This window comes from Oryzias latipes, chromosome 13 (genome assembly GCF_053564925.1).
Source record: "Oryzias latipes strain Hd-rR chromosome 13, Olatipes_Hd-rR_3.1".
Lineage (NCBI taxonomy): Eukaryota > Metazoa > Chordata > Actinopteri > Beloniformes > Adrianichthyidae > Oryzias > Oryzias latipes.
In genome coordinates this window covers 4,112,700-4,125,616 of record NC_136249.1, presented here as the reverse complement: position 1 = coordinate 4,125,616, position 12,917 = coordinate 4,112,700, and the positions used below count along the sequence as shown (strand labels likewise).

General features: G+C 41.0%; 15 non-coding genes across 15 annotated transcripts; all 15 read right to left on the bottom strand.

The window, feature by feature from the left end:
- Positions 1–880: 880 nt before the first annotated feature.
- On the bottom strand, positions 881–953 carry trnaf-gaa (transfer RNA phenylalanine (anticodon GAA)). The gene has a single exon. It is a non-coding gene; the product is annotated as a tRNA-Phe (tRNA).
- A 208-nt stretch (positions 954–1,161) lies between these two features.
- Positions 1,162–1,234, bottom strand: trnak-uuu (transfer RNA lysine (anticodon UUU)). Its single transcript has one exon. It is a non-coding gene; the product is annotated as a tRNA-Lys (tRNA).
- Positions 1,235–2,200: 966 nt separating this feature from the next.
- trnaf-gaa (transfer RNA phenylalanine (anticodon GAA)) lies at positions 2,201–2,273 on the bottom strand. Its single transcript has one exon. It is a non-coding gene; the product is annotated as a tRNA-Phe (tRNA).
- Positions 2,274–2,481: 208 nt separating this feature from the next.
- trnak-uuu (transfer RNA lysine (anticodon UUU)) lies at positions 2,482–2,554 on the bottom strand. Its single transcript has one exon. It is a non-coding gene; the product is annotated as a tRNA-Lys (tRNA).
- Positions 2,555–2,800: 246 nt separating this feature from the next.
- Positions 2,801–2,873, bottom strand: trnaf-gaa (transfer RNA phenylalanine (anticodon GAA)). The gene has a single exon. It is a non-coding gene; the product is annotated as a tRNA-Phe (tRNA).
- A 1,257-nt stretch (positions 2,874–4,130) lies between these two features.
- Positions 4,131–4,203, bottom strand: trnaf-gaa (transfer RNA phenylalanine (anticodon GAA)). The gene has a single exon. It is a non-coding gene; the product is annotated as a tRNA-Phe (tRNA).
- Positions 4,204–5,731: 1,528 nt separating this feature from the next.
- trnak-uuu (transfer RNA lysine (anticodon UUU)) lies at positions 5,732–5,804 on the bottom strand. Its single transcript has one exon. It is a non-coding gene; the product is annotated as a tRNA-Lys (tRNA).
- Positions 5,805–6,780: 976 nt separating this feature from the next.
- Positions 6,781–6,853, bottom strand: trnaf-gaa (transfer RNA phenylalanine (anticodon GAA)). Its single transcript has one exon. It is a non-coding gene; the product is annotated as a tRNA-Phe (tRNA).
- Positions 6,854–8,391: 1,538 nt separating this feature from the next.
- Positions 8,392–8,464, bottom strand: trnak-uuu (transfer RNA lysine (anticodon UUU)). The gene has a single exon. It is a non-coding gene; the product is annotated as a tRNA-Lys (tRNA).
- A 966-nt stretch (positions 8,465–9,430) lies between these two features.
- trnaf-gaa (transfer RNA phenylalanine (anticodon GAA)) lies at positions 9,431–9,503 on the bottom strand. The gene has a single exon. It is a non-coding gene; the product is annotated as a tRNA-Phe (tRNA).
- A 208-nt stretch (positions 9,504–9,711) lies between these two features.
- On the bottom strand, positions 9,712–9,784 carry trnak-uuu (transfer RNA lysine (anticodon UUU)). Its single transcript has one exon. It is a non-coding gene; the product is annotated as a tRNA-Lys (tRNA).
- A 976-nt stretch (positions 9,785–10,760) lies between these two features.
- On the bottom strand, positions 10,761–10,833 carry trnaf-gaa (transfer RNA phenylalanine (anticodon GAA)). The gene has a single exon. It is a non-coding gene; the product is annotated as a tRNA-Phe (tRNA).
- A 208-nt stretch (positions 10,834–11,041) lies between these two features.
- On the bottom strand, positions 11,042–11,114 carry trnak-uuu (transfer RNA lysine (anticodon UUU)). Its single transcript has one exon. It is a non-coding gene; the product is annotated as a tRNA-Lys (tRNA).
- A 966-nt stretch (positions 11,115–12,080) lies between these two features.
- trnaf-gaa (transfer RNA phenylalanine (anticodon GAA)) lies at positions 12,081–12,153 on the bottom strand. The gene has a single exon. It is a non-coding gene; the product is annotated as a tRNA-Phe (tRNA).
- Positions 12,154–12,361: 208 nt separating this feature from the next.
- On the bottom strand, positions 12,362–12,434 carry trnak-uuu (transfer RNA lysine (anticodon UUU)). The gene has a single exon. It is a non-coding gene; the product is annotated as a tRNA-Lys (tRNA).
- Positions 12,435–12,917: the final 483 nt, after the last annotated feature.

Below are 12,917 nucleotides of genomic sequence, written 5' to 3'. Positions count from 1 at the left end.
ACCCTGTTGCTCGTGTTTATTGTTTGCTCTGTTTTCTGTGTCCTATCCTCTTGATGCTTTTTTAGCATAAACTATTTTCAGATAGTTGGTGGTAAACCTCTTTTATGTATATTTTGGTTGAAACAGCACTCAACGTTAGTATTTTTGGTGAGCATCATTAAACACTCGTCATGTTTTGTGACTTTTCCTTCAGTAGAGGTAAGTCAACTTAAAATGGAAGTTTAGGACCATGCATCTTTTGTGTTACATTGGTGTAGCTAAGGAATGGCTGTTTGAATTTGTATTGCAAAAGAGACACTCTCCTCTCACACACAAAGATGGATTCCTTTGTTTTGATTTGGACCAATTTGCTATAGGCTAAGTTTGACTACGACAAAGTGCTGTTTACACATGAAGTGCACCTAAGTATTTTTCTTGCTTATCACAAGAATCCCTGAGCCTAAGCAAATTTCCTCAGGGAAAAGTCCCCCTCTATAGCCCAAGAGCCCATCTTTGTGCCACAGTGGCTTATTAATGAGCCATTCACTTGGCTACACACTAAGGGTACACACTAAGCTGCCATGGGTTGGACCGTTTACTTATGTGATTGCTCTCTCTGTTTCATCCACTTTTGCACAAACAGAAAGCCACTAATCAGTGGCAAGTGGATGGAAGCATGGTGGGAAGTATGCGTTTAAAAAAGGTGTGTATGTGTATATGTATTTATTTGATATGCAAACGGGAAGCGATTTTGTGAATAAGTGGCATTGTTGGATAAAGGAAATGGGAAATTCCAGGAAAGAGCCAGGAATGAGAGCATGGTAAGAGTGGGAATCGCACACATTTAACATACGAGTATTGATGTGACTGAGTATTAAATGTAAACGGAGAAGTACGTGATTGCCGAAACTCGGGATTGAACCAAGGACCTCTAGATCTTCAGTCTAGCGCTCTCCCAGCTGAGCTATCTCGGCTTCCAAAAGAGCTTTTTTTATTGACAATGGGCTGTTATTGAATCATTTGGTACAGTTGAGAGGATTGGGCCAGGACATTGTTGCAAGAGCAAAAGAACTGGCTGGTAACAGGTGTGAAATGTAGCAGTTTTAGCACTGCTGTCCAATATAAGGAAGCAATTCAAGAGCTTGCACAGCACCTGTATTTCCTGCTACATCCATAGTGTGGCACTTGAACAGGGACTCGAACCCTGGACCCTCAGATTAAAAGTCTGATGCTCTACCAACTGAGCTACTCAAGCCACTTGTGTTGTCCACTTGTAGTTTGTCAATGCAATAGGTAGGTTTGGGAAAGAAATGTATCAGATTGGAAAGTGCTTCTGGTTGCACCCTGTTGCTCGTGTTTATTGTTTGCTCTGTTTTCTGTGTCCTATCCTCTTGATGCTTTTTTAGCATAAACTATTTTCAGATAGTTGGTGGTAAACCTCTTTTATGTATATTTTGGTTGAAACAGAACTCAACGTTAGTATTTATGGTGAGCATCATTAAACACTCGTCATGTTTTGTGACTTTTCCTTCAGTAGAGGTAAGTCAACTTAAAATGGAAGTTTAGGACCATGCATCTTTTGTGTTACATTGGTGTAGCTAAGGAATGGCTGTTTGAATTTGTATTGCAAAAGAGACACTCTCCTCTCACACACAAAGATGGATTCCTTTGTTTTGATTTGGACCAATTTGCTATAGGCTAAGTTTGACTACGACAGAGAGCTGTTTACACATGAAGTGCACCTAAGTATTTTTCTTGCTTATCACAAGAATCCCTGAGCCTAAGCAAATTTCCTCAGGGAAAAGTCCCCCTCTATAGCCCAAGAGCCCATCTTTGTGCCACAGTGGCTTATTAATGAGCCATTCACTTGGCTACACACTAAGGGTACACACTAAGCTGCCATGGGTTGGACCGTTTACTTATGTGATTGCTCTCTCTGTTTCATCCACTTTTGCACAAACAGAAAGCCACTAATCAATGGCAAGTGGATGGAGGCATGGTGGGAAGTATGCGTTTAAAAATGGTATGTATGTGTATATGTATTTATTTGATATGCAAACGGGATGCGATTTTGTGAATAAGTGGCATTGTTGGATAAAGGAAATGGGAAATTCAAGGAAAAAGCAAGGAATGAGAGCTTGGTAAGAGTGGGAATCGCACACATTTAACATACAAGTATTGATGTGACCGAGTATTAAATGTAAACGGAGAAGTACGTGATTGCCGAAACGCGGGATTGAACCAAGGACCTCTAGATCTTCAGTCTAGCGCTCTCCCAGCTGAGCTATTTCGGCTTCCAAAAGAGCTTTTTTTATTGACAATGGGCTGTTATTGAATCATTTGGTACAGTTGAGAGGAATGGGCCAGGACATTGTTGCAAGAGCAAAAGAACTGGCTGGTAACAGGTGTGAAATGTAGCAGTTTTAGCACTGCTGTCCAATATAAGGAAGCAATTCAAGAGCTTGCACAGCACCTGTATTTCCTGCTACATCCATAGTGTGGCACTTAAAGAGGGACTCGAACCCTGGACCCTCAGATTAAAAGTCTGATGCTCTACCAACTGAGCTACTCAAGCCACTTGTGTTGTCCACTTGTAGTTTGTCAATGCAATAGGTAGGTTTGGGAAAGAAATGTATCAGATTGGAAAGTGCTTCTGGTTGCACCCTGTTGCACGTGTTTATTGTTTGCTCTGTTTTCTGTGTCCTATCCTCTTGATGCTTTTTTAGCATAAACTATTTTCAGATCGTTGGTGGTAAACCTCTTTTATGTATATGAGTATTGATGTGACTGAGTATTAAATGTAAACGGAGAAGTACGTGATTGCCGAAACGCGGGATTGAACCAAGGACCTCTAGATCTTCAGTCTAGCGCTCTCCCAGCTGAGCTATTTCGGCTTCCAAAAGACCTTTTTTTATTGACAATGGGCTGTTATTGAATCATTTGGTACAGTTGAGAGGAATGGGCCAGGACATTGTTGCAAGAGCAAAAGAACTGGCTGGTAACAGGTGTGAAATGTAGCAGTTTTAGCACTGCTGTCCAATATAAGGAAGCAATTCAAGAGCTTGCACAGCACCTGTATTTTCTGCTACATCCATAGTGTGGCACTTGAACAGGGACTCGAACCCTGGACCCTCAGATTAAAAGTCTGATGCTCTACCAACTGAGCTGCTCAAGCCACTTGTGTTGTCCACTTGTAGTTTGTCAATGCAATAGGTAGGTTTGGGAAAGAAATGTATCAGATTGGAAAGTGCTTCTGGTTGCACCCTGTTGCTCGTGTTTATTGTTTGCTCTGTTTTCTGTGTCCTATCCTCTTGATGCTTTTTTAGCATAAACTATTTTCAGATAGTTGGTGGTAAACCTCTTTTACGTATATTTTGGTTGAAACAGCACTCAACGTTAGTATTTTTGGTGAGCATCATTAAACACTCGTCATGTTTTGTGACTTTTCCTTCAGTAGAGGTAAGTCAACTTAAAATGGAAGTTTAGGACCATGCATCTTTTGTGTTACATTGGTGTAGCTAAGGAATGGCTGTTTGAATTTGTATTGCAAAAGAGACACTCTCCTCTCACACACAAAGATGGATTCCTTTGTTTTGATTTGGACCAATTTGCTATAGGCTAAGTTTGACTACGACAGAGAGCTGTTTACACATGAAGTGCACCTAAGTATTTTTCTTGCTTATCACAAGAATCCCTGAGCCTAAGCAAATTTCCTCAGGGAAAAGTCCCCCTCTATAGCCCAAGAGCCCATCTTTGTAACACAGTGGCTTATTAATGAGCCATTCACTTGGCTACACACTAAGGGTACACACTAAGCTGCCATGGGTTGGACCGTTTACTTATGTGATTGCTCTCTCTGTTTCATCCACTTTTGCACAAACAGAAAGCCACTAATCAGTGGCAAGTGGATGGAAGCATGGTGGGAAGTATGCGTTTAAAAAAGGTGTGTATGTGTATATGTATTTATTTGATATGCAAACGGGATGCGATTTTGTGAATAAGTGGCATTGTTGGATAAAGGAAATGGGACATTCCAGGAAAAAGCCAGGAATGAGAGCTTTTGAGAGCATGGTAAGAGTGGGAATCGCACACATTTAACATACGAGTATTGATGTGACTGAGTATTAAATGTAAACGGAGAAGTACGTGATTGCCGAAACTCGGGATTGAACCAAGGACCTCTAGATCTTCAGTCTAGCGCCCTCCCAGCTGAGCTATTTCGGCTTCCAAAAGAGCTTTTTTTATTGACAATGGGCTGTTATTGAATCATTTGGTACAGTTGAGAGGAATGGGCCAGGACATTGTTGCAAGAGCAAAAGAACTGGCTGGTAACAGGTGTGAAATGTAGCAGTTTTAGCACTGCTGTCCAATATAAGGAAGCAATTCAAGAGCTTGCACAGCACCTGTATTTCCTGCTACATCCATAGTGTGGCACTTGAACAGGGACTCGAACCCTGGACCCTCAGATTAAAAGTCTGATGCTCTAACAACTGAGCTACTCAAGCCACTTGTGTTGTCCACTTGTAGTTTGTCAATGCAATAGGTAGGTTTGGGAAAGAAATGTATCAGATTGGAAAGTGCTTCTGGTTGCACCCTGTTGCTCGTGTTTATTGTTTGCTCTGTTTTCTGTGTCCTATCCTCTTGATGCTTTTTTAGCATAAACTATTTTCAGATAGTTGGTGGTAAACCTCTTTTATGTATATTTTGGTTGAAACAGCACTCAACGTTAGTATTTTTGGTGAGCATCATTAAACACTCGTCATGTTTTGTGACTTTTCCTTCAGTAGAGGTAAGTCAACTTAAAATGGAAGTTTAGGACCATGCATCTTTTGTGTTACATTGGTGTAGCTAAGGAATGGCTGTTTGAATTTGTATTGCAAAAGAGACACTCTCCTCTCACACACAAAGATGGATTCCTTTGTTTTGATTTGGACCAATTTGCTATAGGCTAAGTTTGACTACGACAGAGAGCTGTTTACACATCAAGTGCACCTAAGTATTTTTCTTGCTTATCACAAGAATCCCTGAGCCTAAGCAAATTTCCTCAGGGAAAAGTCCCCCTCTATAGCCCAAGAGCCCATCTTTGTAACACAGTGGCTTATTAATGAGCCATTCACTTGGCTACACACTAAGGGTACACACTAAGCTGCCATGGGTTGGACCGTTTACTTATGTGATTGCTCTCTCTGTTTCATCCACTTTTGCACAAACAGAAAGCCACTAATCAATGGCAAGTGGATGGAGGCATGGTGGGAAGTATGCGTTTAAAAAAGGTGTGTATGTGTATATGTATTTATTTGATATGCAAACGGGATGCGATTTTGTGAATAAGTGGCATTGTTGGATAAAGGAAATGGGAAATTCCAGGAAAAAGCCAGGAATGAGAGCTTGGTAAGAGTGGGAATTGCACACATTTAACATACGAGTATTGATGTGACTGAGTATTAAATGTAAACGGAGAAGTACGTGATTGCCGAAACTCGGGATTGAACCAAAGACCTCTAGATCTTCAGTCTAGCGCTGTCCCAGCAGAGCTATTTTGGCTTCCAAAAGAGCTTTTTTTATTGACAATGGGCTGTTATTGAATCATTTGGTACAGTTGAGAGGAATGGGCCAGGACATTGTTGCAAGAGCAAAAGAACTGGCTGGTAACAGGTGTGAAATGTAGCAGTTTTAGCACTGCTGTCCAATGTAAGGAAGCAATTCAAGAGCTTGCAGAGCACCTGTATTTCCTGCTACATCCATAGTGTGGCACTTGAACAGGGACTCGAACCCTGGACCCTCAGATTAAAAGTCTGATGCTCTACCAACTGAGCTACTCAAGCCACTTGTGTTGTCCACTTGTAGTTTGTCAATGCAATAGGTAGGTTTGGGAAAGAAATGTATCAGATTGGAAAGTGCTTCTGGTTGCGCCCTGTTGCTCGTGTTTATTGTTTGCTCTGTTTTCTGTGTCCTATCCTCTTGATGCTTTTTTAGCATAAACTATTTTCAGATAGTTGGTGGTAAACCTCTTTTACGTATATTTTGGTTGAAACAGCACTCAACGTTAGTATTTTTGGTGAGCATCAGTAAACACTCGTCATGTTTTGTGACTTTTCCTTCAGTAGAGGTAAGTCAACTTAAAATGGAAGTTTAGGACCATGCATCTTTTGTGTTACATTGGTGTAGCTAAGGAATGGCTGTTTGAATTTGTATTGCAAAAGAGACACTCTCCTCTCACACACAAAGATGGATTCCTTTGTTTTGATTTGGACCAATTTGCTATAGGCTAAGTTTGACTACGACAGAGAGCTGTTTACACATCAAGTGCACCTAAGTATTTTTCTTGCTTATCACAAGAATCCCTGAGCCTAAGCAAATTTCCTCAGGGAAAAGTCCCCCTCTATAGCCCAAGAGCCCATCTTTGTAACACAGTGGCTTATTAATGAGCCATTCACTTGGCTACACACTAAGGGTACACACTAAGCTGCCATGGGTTGGACCGTTTACTTATGTGATTGCTCTCTCTGTTTCATCCACTTTTGCACAAACAGAAAGCCACTAATCAATGGCAAGTGGATGGAGGCATGGTGGGAAGTATGCGTTTAAAAAAGGTATGTATGTGTATATGTATTTATTTGATATGCAAACGGGATGCGATTTTGTGAATAAGTGGCATTGTTGGATAAAGGAAATGGGAAATTCCAGGAAAAAGCAAGGAATGAGAGCTTTTGAGAGCATGGTAAGAGTGGGAATTGCACACATTTAACATACTAGTATTGATGTGACTGAGTATTAAATGTAAACGGAGATGTACGTGATTGCTGAAACTCGGGATTGAACCAAGGACCTCTAGATCTTCAGTCTAGCGCTCTCCCAGCTGAGCTATTTCGGCTTCCAAAAGAGCTTTTTTAATTGACAATGGGCTGTTATTGAATCATTTGGTACAGTTGAGAGGAATGGGCCAGGACATTGTTGCAAGAGCAAAACAACTGGCTGGTAACAGGTGTGAAATGTAGCAGTTTTAGCACTGCTGTCCAATGTAAGGAAGCAATTCAAGAGCTTGCACAGCACCTGTATTTCCTGCTACATCCATAGTGTGGCACTTGAACAGAGACTTGAACCCTGGGCCCTCAGATTAAAAGTCTGATGCTCTACCAACTGAGCTACTCAAGCCACTTGTGTTGTCCACTTGTTGTTTGTCAATGCAATAGGTAGGTTTGGGAAAGAAATGTATCAGATTGGAAAGTGCTTCTGGTTGCACCCTGTTGCTCGTGTTTATTGTTTGCTCTGTTTTCTGTGTCCTATCCTCTTGATGCTTTTTTAGCATAAACTATTTTCAGATAGTTGGTGGTAAACCTCTTTTATGTATATTTTGGTTGAAACAGCACTCAACGTTAGTATTTTTGGTGAGCATCATTAAACATTCGTCATGTTTTGTGACTTTTCCTTCAGTAGAGGTAAGTCAACTTAAAATGGAAGTTTAGGACCATGCATCTTTTGTGTTACATTGGTGTAGCTAAGGAATGGCTGTTTGAATTTGTATTGCAAAAGAGACACTCTCCTCTCAAACACAAAGATGGATTCCTTTGTTTTGATTTGGACCAATTTGCTATAGGCTAAGTTTGACTACGACAGAGAGCTGTTTACACATGAAGTGCACCTAAGTATTTTTCTTGCTTATCACAAGAATCCCTGAGCCTAAGCAAATTTCCTCAGGGAAAAGTCCCCCTCTATAGCCCAAGAGCCCATCTTTGTGCCACAGTGGCTTATTAATGAGCCATTCACTTGGCTACACACTAAGGGTACACACTAAGCTGCCATGGGTTGGACCGTTTACTTATGTGATTGCTCTCTCTGTTTCATCCACTTTTGCACAATCAGAAAGCCACTAATCAGTGGCAAGTGGATGGAAGCATGGTGGGAAGTATGCGTTTAAAAAAGGTGTGTATGTGTATATGTATTTATTTGATATGCAAACGGGAAGCGATTTTGTGAATAAGTGGGATTGTTGGATAAAGGAAATGGGAAATTCCAGGAAAAAGCCAGGAATGAGAGCTTTTGAGAGCATGGTAAGAGTGGGAATCGCACACATTTAACATACGAGTATTGATGTGACTGAGTATTAAATGTAAACGGAGATGTATGTGATTGCTGAAACTCGGGATTGAACCAAGGACCTCTAGATCTTCAGTCTAGCACTCTCCCAGCTGAGCTATTTCGGCTTCCAAAAGAGCTTTTTTTATTGACAATGGGCTGTTATTGATTCATGTGGTACAGTTGAGAGGAATAGGCCAGGACATTGTTGCAAGAGCAAAAGAACTGGCTGGTAACAGGTGTGAAATGTAGCAGTTTTAGCACTGCTGTCCAATATAAGGACGCAATTCAAGAGCTTGCACAGCACCTGTATTTCTTGCTACATCCATAGTGTGGCACTTGAACAGGGACTTGAACCCTGGACCCTCAGATTAAAAGTCTGATGCTCTACCAACTGAGCTACTCAAGCCACTTGTGTTGTCCACTTGTAGTTTGTCAATGCAATAGGTAGGTTTGGGAAAGAAATGTATCAGATTGGAAAGTGCTTCTGGTTGCACCCTGTTGCTCGTGTTTATTGTTTGCTCTGTTTTCTGTGTCCTATCCTCTTGATGCTTTTTTAGAATAAACTATTTTCAGATAGTTGGTGGTAAACCTCTTTTATGTATATTTTGGTTGGAACAGCACGCAACGTTAGTATTTTTGGTGAGCATCATTAAACACTCGTCATGTTTTGTGACTTTTCCTTCAGTAGAGGTAAGTCAACTTAAAATGAAAGTTTAGGACCATGCATCTTTTGTGTTACATTGGTGTAGCTAAGGAATGGCTGTTTGAATTTGTATTGCAAAAGAGACACTCTCCTCTCACACACAAAGATGGATTCCTTTGTTTTGATTTGGACCAATTTGCTATAGGCTAAGTTTGACTACGACAGAGAGCTGTTTACACATGAAGTGCACCTAAGTATTTTTCTTGCTTATCACAAGAATCCCTGAGCCTAAGCAAATTTCCTCAGGGAAAAGTCCCCCTCTATAGCCCAAGAGCCCATCTTTGTGCCACAGTGGCTTATTAATGAGCCATTCACTTGGCTACACACTAAGGGTACACACTAAGCTGCCATGGGTTGGACCGTTTACTTATGTGATTGCTCTCTCTGTTTCATCCACTTTTGCACAAACAGAAAGCCACTAATCAGTGGCAAGTGGATGGAAGCATGGTGGGAAGTATGCGTTTAAAAAAGGTGTGTATGTGTATATGTATTTATTTGATATGCAAACGGGAAGCGATTTTGTGAATAAGTGGCATTGTTGGATAAAGGAAATGGGAAATTCCAGGAAAAAGCCAGGAATGAGAGCATGGTAAGAGTGGGAATCGCACACATTTAACATACGAGTATTGATGTGACTGAGTATTAAATGTAAACGGAGAAGTACGTGATTGCCGAAACTCGGGATTGAACCAAGGACCTCTAGATCTTCAGTCTAGCGCTCTCCCAGCTGAGCTATTTCGGCTTCCAAAAGACCTTTTTTTATTGACAATGGGCTGTTATTGAATCATTTGGTACAGTTGAGAGGAATGGGCCAGGACATTGTTGCAAGAGCAAAAGAACTGGCTGGTAACAGGTGTGAAATGTAGCAGTTTTAGCACTGCTGTCCAATATAAGGAAGCAATTCAAGAGCTTGCACAGCACCTGTATTTCCTGCTCCATCCATAGTGTGGCACTTGAAGAGGGACTCGAACCCTGGACCCTCAGATTAAAAGTCTGATGCTCTACCAACTGAGCTACTCAAGCCACTTGTGTTGTCCACTTGTAGTTTGTCAATGCAATAGGTAGGTTTGGGAAAGAAATGTATCAGATTGGAAAGTGCTTCTGGTTGCACCCTGTTGCTCGTGTTTATTGTTTGCTCTGTTTTCTGTGTCCTATCCTCTTGATGCTTTTTTAGCATAAACTATTTTCAGATAGTTGGTGGTAAACCTCTTTTACGTATATTTTGGTTGAAACAGCACTCAACGTTAGTATTTTTGGTGAGCATCATTAAACACTCGTCATGTTTTGTGACTTTTCCTTCAGTAGAGGTAAGTCAACTTAAAATGGAAGTTTAGGACCATGCATCTTTTGTGTTACATTGGTGTAGCTAAGGAATGGCTGTTTGAATTTGTATTGCAAAAGAGACACTCTCCTCTCACACACAAAGATGGATTCCTTTGTTTTGATTTGGACCAATTTGCTATAGGCTAAGTTTGACTACGACAGAGAGCTGTTTACACATGAAGTGCACCTAAGTATTTTTCTTGCTTATCACAAGAATCCCTGAGCCTAAGCAAATTTCCTCAGGGAAAAGTCCCCCTCTATAGCCCAAGAGCCCATCTTTGTAACACAGTGGCTTATTAATGAGCCATTCACTTGGCTACACACTAAGGGTACACACTAAGCTCCCATGGGTTGGACCATTTACTTATGTGATTGCTCTCTCTGTTTCATCCACTTTTGCACAAACAGAAAGCCACTAATCAGTGGCAAGTGGATGGAAGCATGGTGGGAAGTATGCGTTTAAAAAAGGTGTGTATGTGTATATGTATTTATTTGATATGCAAACGGAAAGCGATTTTGTGAATAAGTGGCATTGATGGATAAAGGAAATGGGAAATTCCAGGAAAAAGCCAGGAATGAGAGCTTTTGAGAGCATGGTAAGAGTGGGAATCGCACACATTTAACATACGAGTATTGATGTGACTGAGTATTAAATGTAAACGGAGAAGTACGTGATTGCCCAAACTCGGGATTGAACCAAGGACCTCTAGATCTTCAGTCTAGCGCTCTCCCAGCTGAGCTATTTCGGCTTCCAAAAGAGCTTTTTTTATTGACAATGGGCTGTTATTGAATCATTTGGTACAGTTGAGAGGAATGGGCCAGGACATTGTTGCAAGAGCAAAAGAACTGGCTGGTAACAGGTGTGAAATGTAGCAGTTTTAGCACTGCTGTCCAATATAAGGAAGCAATTCAAGAGCTTGCACAGCACCTGTATTTCCTGCTACATCCATAGTGTGGCACTTGAACAGGGACTCGAACCCTGGACCCTCAGATTAAAAGTCTGATGCTCTACCAACTGAGCTACTCAAGCCACTTGTGTTGTCCACTTGTAGTTTGTCAATGCAATAGGTAGGTTTGGGAAAGAAATGTATCAGATTGGAAAGTGCTTTTGGTTGCACCCTGTTGCTCGTGTTTATTGTTTGCTCTGTTTTCTGTGTCCTATCCTCTTGATGCTTTTTTAGCATAAACTATTTTCAGATAGTTGGTGGTAAACCTCTTTTACGTATATTTTGGTTGAAACAGCACTCAACGTTAGTATTTTTGGTGAGCATCATTAAACACTCGTCATGTTTTGTGACTTTTCCTTCAGTAGAGGTAAGTCAACTTAAAATGGAAGTTTAGGACCATGCATCTTTTGTGTTACATTGGTGTAGCTAAGGAATGGCTGTTTGAATTTGTATTGCAAAAGAGACACTCTCCTCTCACACACAAAGATGGATTCCTTTGTTTTGATTTGGACCAATTTGCTATAGGCTAAGTTTGACTACGACAGAGAGCTGTTTACACATGAAGTGCACCTAAGTATTTTTCTTGCTTATCACAAGAATCCCTGAGCCTAAGCAAATTTCCTCAGGGAAAAGTCCCCCTCTATAGCCCAAGAGCCCATCTTTGTAACACAGTGGCTTATTAATGAGCCATTCACTTGGCTACACACTAAGGGTACACACTAAGCTCCCATGGGTTGGACCATTTACTTATGTGATTGCTCTCTCTGTTTCATCCACTTTTGCACAAACAGAAAGCCACTAATCAGTGGCAAGTGGATGGAAGCATGGTGGGAAGTATGCGTTTAAAAAAGGTGTGTATGTGTATATGTATTTATTTGATATGCAAACGGGAAGCGATTTTGTGAATAAGTGGCATTGTTGGATAAAGGAAATGGGAAATTCCAGGAAAAAGCCAGGAATGAGAGCATGGTAAGAGTGGGAATCGCACACATTGGACATACGAGTATTGATGTGACTGAGTATTAAATGTAAACGGAGAATTACGTGATTGCCGAAACTCGGGATTGAACCAAGGACCTCTAGATCTTCAGTCTAGCGCTCTCCCAGCTGAGCTATTTCGGCTTCCAAAACAGCTTTTTTTATTGACAATGGGCTGTTATTGAATCATTTGGTACAGTTGAGAGGAATGGGCCAGGACATTGTTGCAAGAGCAAAAGAACTGGCTGGTAACAGGTGTGAAATGTAGCAGTTTTAGCACTGCTGTCCAATGTAAGGAAGCAATTCAAGAGCTTGCACAGCACCTGTATTTCCTGCTCCATCCATAGTGTGGCACTTGAAGAGGGACTCGAACCCTGGACCCTCAGATTAAAAGTCTGATGCTCTACCAACTGAGCTACTCAAGCCACTTGTGTTGTCCACTTGTAGTTTGTCAATGCAATAGGTAGGTTTGGGAAAGAAATGTATCAGATTGGAAAGTGCTTCTGGTTGCACCCTGTTGCTCGTGTTTATTGTTTGCTCTGTTTTCTGTGTCCTATCCTCTTGATGCTTTTTTAGCATAAACTATTTTCAGATAGTTGGTGGTAAACCTCTTTTACGTATATTTTGGTTGAAACAGCACTCAACGTTAGTATTTTTGGTGAGCATCATTAAACACTCGTCATGTTTTGTGACTTTTCCTTCAGTAGAGGTAAGTCAACTTAAAATGGAAGTTTAGGACCATGCATCTTTTGTGTTACATTGGTGTAGCTAAGGAATGGCTGTTTGAATTTGTATTGCAAAAGAGACACTCTCCTCTCACACACAAAGATGGATTCCTTTGTTTTGATTTGGACCAATTTGCTATAGGCTAAGTTTGACTACGACAGAGAGCTGTTTACACATGAAGT